The sequence below is a fragment of the Telopea speciosissima genome, chromosome 8 (genome assembly GCF_018873765.1).
Source record: "Telopea speciosissima isolate NSW1024214 ecotype Mountain lineage chromosome 8, Tspe_v1, whole genome shotgun sequence".
NCBI lineage: Eukaryota > Viridiplantae > Streptophyta > Magnoliopsida > Proteales > Proteaceae > Telopea > Telopea speciosissima.
Genome location: NC_057923.1, coordinates 49,707,872 through 49,719,803, shown reverse-complemented (window position 1 = coordinate 49,719,803; position 11,932 = coordinate 49,707,872).

Sequence of the window (11,932 nt, the reverse complement as noted above, 5' to 3'; positions counted from 1 at the left end):
AAATCATAATGTTATTTCACATAAACATTGAATTAAATATTATATTAAATAATTGGGGTGGTTGCGTGCACAAGCACATGAGCATAATAAATATTCCATCTCATTTTACATAGAGACGAACCGATAATTAATATTCTTTTTTGTCAATTCTGTAAAAGTTAGATGCCTCTGAAATGTGTAGGGGCATCAAAATGAATGAGATTTTTTATTTCATAAGGGTAAAATGATAATTTCATGTGCATCTTGGTATAAGTTCCACACAAGTCGACACTGTTCTTTATTTCTTTATGAATAAAACAAATGACAATTAAAAGTAGGTTACAACTTCTTTATTCATCAACTTAAATGAAAGAGAGAAAGAATAGATCTAAAGAGCAAAAAAATAAAAATAAAGAGAAAGACATTGGATTCCTCATTGAGCAATGAGCACATAAAATAAAGGATCAGATCCTCTCCAACGAGGAGAGTGTCCAGTGAGGGATCCAATGGCTAGGTGTGTTGCTTGGGTATGCATCAAAATTTGTGCCAGCCAGCTAGCCTAGTCATTGGATTCCTCATTGGACACTGGAGACGATTTGAATTTAAAGGTCTTTTTGGTATCATATTTCATTTTGTTTATGGCCTATTTTAAAAAAATCATTAATAAAAAACTTTTTTATTAAAAGAAAAATGAAAACTGTTTGGTAACTATTAGAAATAATAGAGTATAGAGTGAGAAATCATTTGGAAAGTAGTTCGGGTGAACAAATTTTTAGTGGTAGGTGAAGAAATTCCCTCATCACCCATCTTCTTTTCCAAATCAACACAAAACTGTAAGGGTGCTCGATCTAAGTTAGACGACGCATTGATCTAAAGTTGTGGTTTGATTTATGCTTTTATTTCCTCTGTTCTGGTTGAGCAGGAGCCCTATTCATCTTCGTCTCCATTGATTTTGGTTTGTGGGTGCAATCGTTCTAACTATTGGGGACTATTCTGTGGAATTAAAAGAATGACTGAGGAAGGGGGTAGGGTTGCAGGAAGAAGAAGAAGAGGAGGGAGGATAGGGTTGCGGGAACAACAAGAAGAGGAGGAGGGGGCAGTGGGAAAAAGAATAAGGAGGGAATAGGACTTGGCTTTCTAATTAAAATACACAATGTCGCTTTTACCCTCAACTTTGAGGGCTTAAGAGCAAGTGCTTATTAAACTTGAGCAAAAGAATGAAGAAAAATGTTTTTGACCACAATCATAATAGACTATTGAGTCTATTGTAATTTGAGATGTTTTCATTTATTTTAAATAAATAATAAGTTAAAAAAATGATACCAAAAATATGTAAAATGATACCAAAATGTGTTCTGCAAGCAAATGTACCTCTGGTGCTTCTATTCTATTGACCCCAAGCACAAACAAGGCCACGCTCCCCCAAAACTCTTCCCCAAATAAAAATAAAGAGAAAGAGACTGTTAGCCAATAGCCAACGTCCAACCGTCATCACCCGTCATAAGATATATGAATTGAGAAAAAAGCACATAGCGGGGCGGTGACAGACTATTTGGGTCCCACTCTAAAATGAGGATCTGGCTGTACGAGGTTGTCACGTTCGCCTATGTTTTGTTCGAATTCCAGTGCAAGAAATTTTTATTTTTTAATAAAGATTCTTTTACCCAAACAAAAATCCAAACAAGAGGATCCAGATCTTAGATCTTCTACAGGGCTGCCCGTCCTGCCGTATTGCACAGACATAAGGTGTGTGTATTGATTGTCTTTCATTTATGTTGAAACATGTCAATTAGAATCAGAATCGAATATCAGAATCAAAATCGGACTAAATGAACCAAATGGAATCGAATAAAATTTGATTATATTTGAGTATTAGATTTTAGAATCGATTCGATTCTCGATTTGGTTTTGGATCAATCATAGGATTCAAATTTTAGATTTGAAATTGAACCGTTTTTTAAAAAAATAAAAAAAAAAAAATATATTGAACCGGATTTTGAGGATAGTATTATATTATAGTATGTTATTTTTTTATAGTATATTACATTATAATACTAAAATGTTATAAAATTGAATCCCAATTTAACTGCCACATGGAATGAAAGATAGTTGTGCGTTATAGAAAAAACTATGCTTTTTTAGTTTAGTTTGGTGTGAAAGCAATTAAAAACGTATTGGAACCCTCGGAAGTGGCGCTCCCAAGACCCAACGCCATTTTTTATAGAACAACCCCTCTTTTTCATTCGATAATTTACCTGATTTAACGTGTAAAATACACAAGTGTAAAGGCATATCAACTCCTGAAAAGGATTCTGTCCAGCTGTGTGGCGGAACACTGCTAAACAACAAGAAAAACAGGGATGGGGTGATCATTTCACACGAGTCAGGTCTTATCAACTCCATAATTGATACCTTGGTTAGAAAGCTGTGAGTTGCATTGGACTATTTGATTTGTCTCGAGTCCTTGACTCATTCTCTTATGTGAGGAAGAAGCACCTTATGGTTCAGGTTCCTTTCATCAATAAATTATCTTTTTACTAAAAAAAATTAAGAAATTTGATATTAGTAGGAGCGTTTGGGCATATACACATTGGTGTGACTTATACAAGACATGTGAGATAAAATGTTTGTAGAATCGACCGATCTGATTTCGATTTATTTGTTTTTGGATCGAGTTTTCCTCCACCCACCATGAATGCGATCCCATGTTGCACGGGGTGGAAAGGGTTTTTTATACCCTAAGATGGTGGGTGAATTGTCCTATATGGGTGGAGGGAAACTTAGTCTTTTGATTTTTTATTTCTAAGGTTCTGGTTGATTTTTTGTCTTATTTTAGATGAATCCGAATCAATGGAGGCTAATTTTGTTGTCGACATCGTTACTTGAACCATGTTTACATAAGGGTTTTTACTTTTTAGATGCTGTGTTTTTTTTTTAAAATAAAATTAACTAGATAAAAAGGTAAGTACATCATGTCTACATAGGCTCTAATAGCTAAATTTACTTAGAGCAAAGATCCTATAATTATTCTTACAAATAATGCAAGCATCCAGTATTGACATTAAACTATATCCATCAAGAGTCTAAATCACAGTTAGTAAAAACACGTTTATTTTAAACACGTTCCTTTTTTTTATCGTTTTAAACACGTTTTTCCGTATGTTATTTAAACATATGGTAAAAAACAGCAAACGACAAGCATTTTCGTTTTAAACGTGTTGAAAACACGTTTCCTTTTTTTTTAGTGTTTTTTAAGACCTTGGACTTAACTGGCCATATCTTTCTCTCTTGAACTCTGATCGTCTTAATTCTTTCACCGACGTAAAGATGATTTGAAAGGCTACGTTTTTCATGATATCACCTTCAACTCAAGGTCAATGCACGGATACCAAAAATAGAAGCATATATTTCAATTAAAGATCCCTCAATTTATGAGAATAGTGCTGTTTTTTTTGTTTCTTTTTTTTTTTTAAATATAAACGTTTAAAATCCGTACCGTTCATTTTTCATTTCCTACCATTCTCTATTTTTTTGACCATTTTATTTGACCGTCTATTTGTAATTTTTTACCATTTAAAATCCGTATCGTAGGATTCCATTTTTTTGCCGTCCCGTTTTTGCTAACTATGGTCTAAATTGTTCTAAGGACCATTCAACTTGAGAGTGTTATATATTTTACTCAAAAAAGAAAAATAAAGAGCATTATGTCAATCAACCACATAAAACTTAGGATAAATTATATGACACCCCCTGAAAATCTGCCCATACTCAACTCACCCCTTCTTATTTGAAAATACACACTCGTCCCCTCTAGAGTAACGGTGTTAACTTAAAACAATCCAAAAATTGAAAAGACAAATTTAACCTCAACCAAACTAAGATAAACAATGACAATTAAGATACCCAACGTTTGTAGAAAATGCACTTTAGATACCCAAAACTTATAAATTATATTTAAAATATCAATTTTGATATTTTCAATTATACCCTAAATCACCACTACCGGTGCCATAGCCACCACCATCCACCATTACCACCATTACTGCCATGCAACCCCATTCCAGCATGCCGAAGTACCGGACCGACACTCACTCTCGAGAAGAAAGGTGTTCTTGCCAAGATCGAGGTAACTTTATATACATTCGTTCATTTTCCCCTCTTTCTTCGTTGATACCTTTATCCCTTTCTTAGCTTATCTCCACCCCTTTTCTGTTTGTGATACATTTCACATTCGTTTGAATTTGGAAAAGTGTGGATTCAGATCCTCTACTGTCGAGCTGCCCGGTAGGACCGTGTTGCCCAGACAAGATGCTGCACGCAAAGACCGCTTTATCCCCACTCGGGCAAGGCGTTTGGGAAAGAGTAAAGCAGACATTGCGTGCAACACCGTGTCTAGGCAGCACGGTACTGCCGAGTAGCTCGACAGTAGAGGATCCAAATTGGAAAAGTGTTGGCCAAAATGCATCGGATTTTGGTGGGAACGAGTGTTAAAACGAGTTTTGTTTTAAGGTTTTACGTTCCTTTATTGAATCCGGTCCTCTACCTTTTACAACGACATTGGGGAAATGGGAAGAACTAGGGGTTTTTGGTTTTTTTCCTCCTTTCTTTATCTCCTCTCATGCCTACAATTCTATTTGCAAATTAAGAAAAAAAAAGTTAACCATATTTCTGTTGCGGCTTTTCTTTGTATTTTTTCTCTTTCTTCTCTCCAACAACTCTTCTACTTGAGATTGAGTTGCAGGTCATGTGAGGAAGATAATGGTATGAGGAAGATGATTGATTTTGGGGTTTTTAGATCCAAGGGTAAAAAAGTAACTCTACATTGATCAAGAGTAGTTTAGAGATTTAAAAATATGTAACTTGCTGACTTCATAACTTAACCGCATAAAACTAATCGTGGGGACTAAGTTGTAACATAGTGTTCTAATACAAGGAGACAGGTGAGTATTTTCAAATAAGAGAGGGTGAGTTGAGTATTGTTCGGTTTTCAAGGGGTGTCATGTAATTTACCCTAAAACTTATCTTATGAATAATTCTTCAAACAATATCACACTTGGAGGGTCTATCTTTGGATCACAATCACGATCACGTATGTCAATGGTAGAAGTAATAATAAGACTGAAGTGTATCAATAGATCACTCTCATTGAGATTGTATTTGACCCTATAGGTGCAAACCAAATTCACTTGCAAATCAATCTCCCAAGATACAACAATCTTTACAAACCTACCCAAGAGTCATTGCACTTGACTTGACGGCCACGTTCATAGACAAAGTAGTGCTCAACATTCAATTAAAACTCACAAAAATTAAAAAAGAGAGAGAATTTGGAACAGAAGAAGCAATGCAAATACGCATTTGAGAGCAAGCAAAAATCAGCCAATTCATAAGGAGATCACTCCTATAAATAAAGGCGTGACACCCGTCAAGACACAAGACACCCCTTCCAAGAAAGTGGAAAAACCTCAAAAAAACAATTTTTAAAATCAAATTTAATAGAAAATTGAATTCTATAGATATATGTTTAGACAAAACGGTGCTTATTTTTTTGAATTCCTTCTTTTATTTAACCGTTAAAACCATAGAGTCAACGAATAATACAGTTATTACATTTTTTTTTTTGGTTGACAAATACAGTCCAAAAGGAAGTACTAAGTTCTAAGAGGTCACACAATCGATAATGTAATGTAAATCAGTTGTAGAAAAGTCATTAAAGAACTAAAAATCTCAAAAATCAAAGTAGACTAGAGAAACTCTGTGCGCAAGCCTAAAGGCCCAACAACTCAAATATGTTTGGAAAAAATATGTACAACACAATTTCACTTTTAGACTTATAAAGAGGACATATACCAAAAATAAAGGAAAAATGAGAAAGCTTATCAAAAGAGATCCTCAGCAAGAATTCTCCAAAATCCCCCATCTCTAATCCTATAAGTACTGTAGTCCTCAGCGATGAGGTTTCCTCAGCCTTATTGGCGACAGACTTTTTGGGTTTGATAAAGTGGGGGTATCATTCTGATACATTATCATAGGGTAAGGGTCATACTTCATAAAAATATTAAAATAAAATGAGGAGTCGCCACCTAGGATTAGGGCCTAGGACCCAATAGGTGTAGCCCTATCCGTTATGAACGAAAACGGACTACAAAACTCCATATGGTCTGGTCAAAGATTCGGGTAAGGGGTCAGGTTACAAGCATGGGAAGGTGTTAGACACCCATCTTTCTGTTATAGATGCTAAAAGGGCGAATATTCTCTCTTTATATGATAATAGGGCTATATAATGTACACTATACCTATATTTATAATATATACATTAAAACGGAAAAACACAAAAGACTACATTGTAACAAAAAAAATGTAATGATTATACCTTTATAGGGGTATACCTCAGATCTTGACGATCCCCTGATTGAGGGGAAGGCGGACGAATGGACCAACACTTGGTTTCTTGAACAGAGTAACGACTCTCTAGGATGACTTTTCGTTATCTATAAACGGACAGAATAACGATTGTGAAAGGGAATTTTCGCTATCCGTACATTGACGGGATAGCGAGGTAGAGGGGTGGAAACCGTTCTTTTATTCGAGTGGGTAATCGAAGGATCTACCCATGCATTCGGAATCTTGCTCCAACGGGCACTCAAGAGGGGGAGAAATGAGGGAGAAGAAGCTCAAAAATAAGATAGGAGGGTCTCTCTGCCCCCGAAAATCCTTGGTTTGGGGGGAGGGGGACCCTCCTATTTATAGGGGGGAAGCCCCTTCAAAAGCCAAGTGGGGACCACCACGGCGCCGTGGTGGCCCCTGCCACAGAGTTGTGGCCGATGTCAAAAAAGTCCCCGGCGCCGTGATTTTGTACTTGGGTGCCGTGGGGGGCCTCCACAGTGCCATGAGAAGCTGTCACAGTGCTGTGGTCAGTGAGATTTCTCTCTTTTCCACTTTTTGGGGCCAAAATGGGCTTTTTTTTGGGTGTTGGGGTGTATTTGGGCCCATGGGCCCTGTCTTTTTAGGTTCTTGGAAGGGAGGAAGGTGCGGCGTTCATCGTCCGTATGCCGTCATCATCATTGCCAAGGGGTGACCAAAATCTAGCGTCTACAAATCCGAATTCGCATGTTACTATTTGGATCGAAGCGAGATACAATTCCAAAAGATCCGGATTGGATGGTTTACATATAAATACATACATACGTTCTCAGACGTGAGAAAGGGAGTTGCGGGGTTGAGGGGTGGGGGAGAAAGGGAGAGCCGGAGGGCAAGGGGGTGGGCCGGACTCCGTAGAGCTAGAGAAGGGGGGGGGGAGCGGGCTAATAAACCAATGACGAGTGTTGTTGTGGTTAAGCCACTATAGTAGACAATCCTAGTATATGGATTCAATACTACCAACCATAGTTGTCATGGCGTTGCCATGGCGCCGTCATGGTGTCCTGACGCTGGAGAAATGTGCATATCGATCAACGCCATGACGTCTCAGTTTCCCTAAATCTCTTAGCCTTGGTTTTTGAGTTTTTTCTTTCTGGGTAGTACTACAAGATTCTGGAAAGCCATCCTAGGATCCTTACACACACATCAACTGGTTCTGAGATTTGATCCATAAGTTCTTTTCTCTTGGGTGGTCCATACCTGGAAGTTTCATATCCAAAAGTCTCTCTTTCTGTGAGATTCAAATTTTCAAAGTAACCTGCAACTTAGACATCCGCCTGATTTGATTTCAGATCTCACCATTCGATTGCCAACATAATTTTGGGGCTATTTCTCGTTGGGATCGGCAGACCTTGGCACTACGATTTTGTTCCAGAAATTGCAGGGAGAATCGTTTTCTTAAGAAGGAGTTTCCTCTGCTAGAACTACTCCAATTCACCGCCTCTCTTTCTATCGTGTTATTGCAAGGTTGAAGAAGACATATTAAGTCTTTAAAATTGCAAGTGAGGATAATTTATATTATTTACATAAAACCCCCTATATTCTCTATTGCTATTCTGTTTAGTCCATTCAGTTTTCTCTTTAACTCCATTAAATTACAGCTCTGGCACTCCTTTACAACTTCAGATTAATTACAATTCTGCCATTGCTCTTATAAATTTTGATTTATCTACTAGTTTGCCATTCAACTTTGGATTTAATTACAATTCTACCATGGTCGAACATGATCACCATGGCAACGCCATGGCGAGCGATGTGTCGATATATCGATCAGACACCCATCTACTGACTTGGATCGACGTGACACCGTGACAACTATGCTACCAACAGAAGCACATGAATATTGAAGAGGGTGCTTGGCATTGCCAGTGTTTCGGAAAATCTTGCAAACATCCTTTTCATCCTCATCTTTTACCTATGTTATTGTTGTTGTCCGCTGGACTAAGAGGGGAAGAAGATGAACCTTCATAGCTCCCGACTGAGATGTTGCCATAATCATCCCTCTTGCCATCGTAGGTGGTCACTAACACCATTACAATCTCCATTGCTCCTCTTGTTTAAAAAAAAAAATGCAGCAGAATGGCGATTTTGTAAAAGAAATGCAAAAAAAAAAAAACACACATACAAAACAAGATTTACGTGGTTCACCCCCAAGAAGGAAGGCTATATCCACGGCCGAGCGATAGAACGAATCCACTATTTTTGCGAAGCAAATACAAACCCTCTCTCTCTCACATCTCTCTTATGGCACTATCGTATACACTTTTTGGCCATTCTAGCACGTTTTGAAGGCGAAACGGCCCACCAAAAAATCACCACAACACTTTCTGGATTGAGATTAGGCTTCACCAGTAACACCTATGTCCCCCTAGCAACCCCTGTTTCTGTGTCTTCTCTCTTTGAAAGATAAATCTTTTGGATTCCTTTGGACAAGAGTTTCCAATGGGCATATTTTCTCTATAAATAAAAGATGTCCCAAATAGTTTAAAATTTCATTCTAAGTGCTCTATTACACCTTTCATATTCGTTTGTTCTTTCCCTCTGTTTAGGTTTTTTGTCTACTATTTTGAACGTTCCTTTTATTCTACTACTTGGTTGATTGAACATAACCTAATAGTTTACCCCCAAAAAAAAAAAAAAAGCACATAACTTATTAGTGTTCCAATAATGCACATTAAATGAATACAATAACTACTGAAGGGACCAAGGATTGATTCACTAGAACTCTTTTACATCATAATAATGAATACAATATTAAGAATAGTGACTAATGACATGACTTGATTCACAAGAACTCTTTTACACCATAATAATGAATATAATATTAAGAATAGTGGCTAATGACCTGACTTGATTCCCCCATCACTTTGATATCTTTTGGAGCATTAATATAGTGTCAAGTTCCTGTCCAATTCGATTTATCAAAGAGAGAAAGGAGAATTCACTTTCACCGCATAAGTGAGATTTTAATTAGTCTTCTTTTATATTAGTTTCTCAAACTATCTTTAATTTTGTTGTTATATTTTACTATAACATGTCTTTTACATGCTTATTTGAGGATCCAGTAATTTTGAATCATAGATTAATAGATAATCTTTCGAATAGACTACGTGAAGCTTTAAGTCACATCTCATTATTTTTCTGACTTTTATTATAAACCATCAAATCATTATTATGGTTCTCAATGTCAGCAACTTCTCTTCATTTTTTGTTTTTTGTTTTCTTGTCTACATCAAATCAAATCAAATCAATGATATCAAAATTTCTTTTAAATTAGGAAGAATGTTTTCTGCGTGGGACGCAGGGGCCACGCCAATGCACAACAGAGGCTGGAACGACCGACATGCTCTCCATGTTATTGGGACATCTTGAATGCAATCCTTCAAAAGATACGCCACTAAGAAGAACCCTTGCTACAAATCCAAGACCAGTAGAGCAAAAAAAAAAAAAAAGCAAACAGAAGAGGGAAACGACGAGAAGTTATGAACGATTTAAGGCTTCACAGTGATTGAGACTTTTCTTAGATATTCAGTCTTCCACGAAGTCTACAATTTGTAGGCCTTTGTGTTGTTTCTGTTGGAGAGTAACAAAAAACCCTCTCAATCATGAATCATCCGTTTCTATTTTCTCTCCACATCCCTTTCTATACAAGATGATTAACAGTGATGTTGGATAAGCCCGTTGGATGAGGCCAACGTGGCCACATCCTCAACATCTCCCACTTGGTCATATTAGCCGAATGTATATTCTTAAAACTCATTTCCAATAACTTCCATCATAAAACTTTCATTTCCATTCCCATTTTCAGGAATAATAAAATTTCATTCTCATGATGGGGAACATTCAATTCCTTTTCCAGACTTAGACTGCTCTAAGTTTCTTATATATTCCAAACATTTAAGTTCAAATTCCAGACTTAGATTGCTCTAAGTCCCATTAAATTCACATGCTTAATGTAAACTTCCACATGTACTCCCTTTGTGAGGGGATTGGCTACCATATCGCTTGTAGGTATATAGATTACTTTAATTTCACATTTTTCTACTATATCTCATAATAGTGATATTGTATTTGTACATGTTTTTCCTTCGAGTTATTTGCACCACTGTGTATCAAGCTTATAGTCGCTTAATTATCACAGAATATTTTCCCTAGTCCATTTACAAGATCCAGCCCAAATTTTATTAAGAAACGTCTTAACCAGACAGCATGAGTAGTTGCCATATTACAAGCAATGTACTTAGTTTCCTGTGTGTGTCTAGCAATACACCCTTGTTTCTTGCTACCCTAAGAAATAGTCGCACCTCCATATATAAATACATGACCAGAAGTGGATTTATAGTCATCTCTGTCATCTCCAAAATCAATGTAAGAATATCCAATGACCTCAAATTTTTTCGCTTGAAAACATAATTTCAAGTGTTTAGTTCTTTTGATGTACTTCATAATCCTCTTTACTGTTTCTCAATGAGCAGAACCAGGATTACTTTGGTATTTACTTACCAATCCGACTGGATAGGCCAAATTTGATCGTGTACATAATATGACGTACATCAAACTACCTATTGCTTGAGCATAAGGTACATTGAACTTTTCTTGTCCTTCTTGAGGGCATTGACTTTTTAATAAAGCCTTTCCTAAAACAATTGGAGTAGATGAGGGATTGCAATTCTGCATCCCGAATCTTTTCAACATAGAACCCAAATATTTTTTCTGACTCAAATACTATATACGTTGTGTTCTATCTCTAATGATTTGAATTCTTAAAATATAGGATGCTTCCCTCATATCCTTCATTTCAAATCTATTACTGAGTTATACTTGATTTTGTTCAACATATCCAAGTCATTTCAAGCCAATAGTATGCCGTCAACACACAACGAGAGTATAATGATACAACTCTCACTCTTCAAAATATACACATAGTTATCCAACTTATTTGCTACAAATCCTAACTTAAGGATCATTTTGTGGAATACAAGATACCATTGACATGAGGACTGTTTTAGATCGTATAAAGACTTTTTAAGTCTACATACTTTAACTTCCTGTCCTATTATCTAAAAACCTTCAGGTTGTCACATATAAATGATTTTTTCCAATTTGTGATTTAGAAAAACGATTTTCATGTCCATCTGAAACAATTCTAAGTCCAGATGTGCAACTAGTATCAATATCAATCTAATAGAGACAAATTTTACTATTGGTGAATAAGTTTTCTGGTAGTCCATTCCTCCCTTCGGTGTAACCTTTGCGACTAAACGGGTCTTGAATTTATCAACAGACCCATCTACTTTAAACTTTTTCTTAAGCACCCATTTACAACCTATGGCATTTTATACCCTTTGGTAGGTCACAAAGTTTTCACACTTGATTCTTTGTAATATAATCAATTTCCTCCCACATGGCATTTAACTATTCACTTGATTCTCGCGATTTAATCGCTTCGCTATAGTTACGGGATCGATTACTTTTTCCACATCCGTGCCAACTGTATGACAAAATGGTTCACATAAATAAAGGTAGTAGTCAT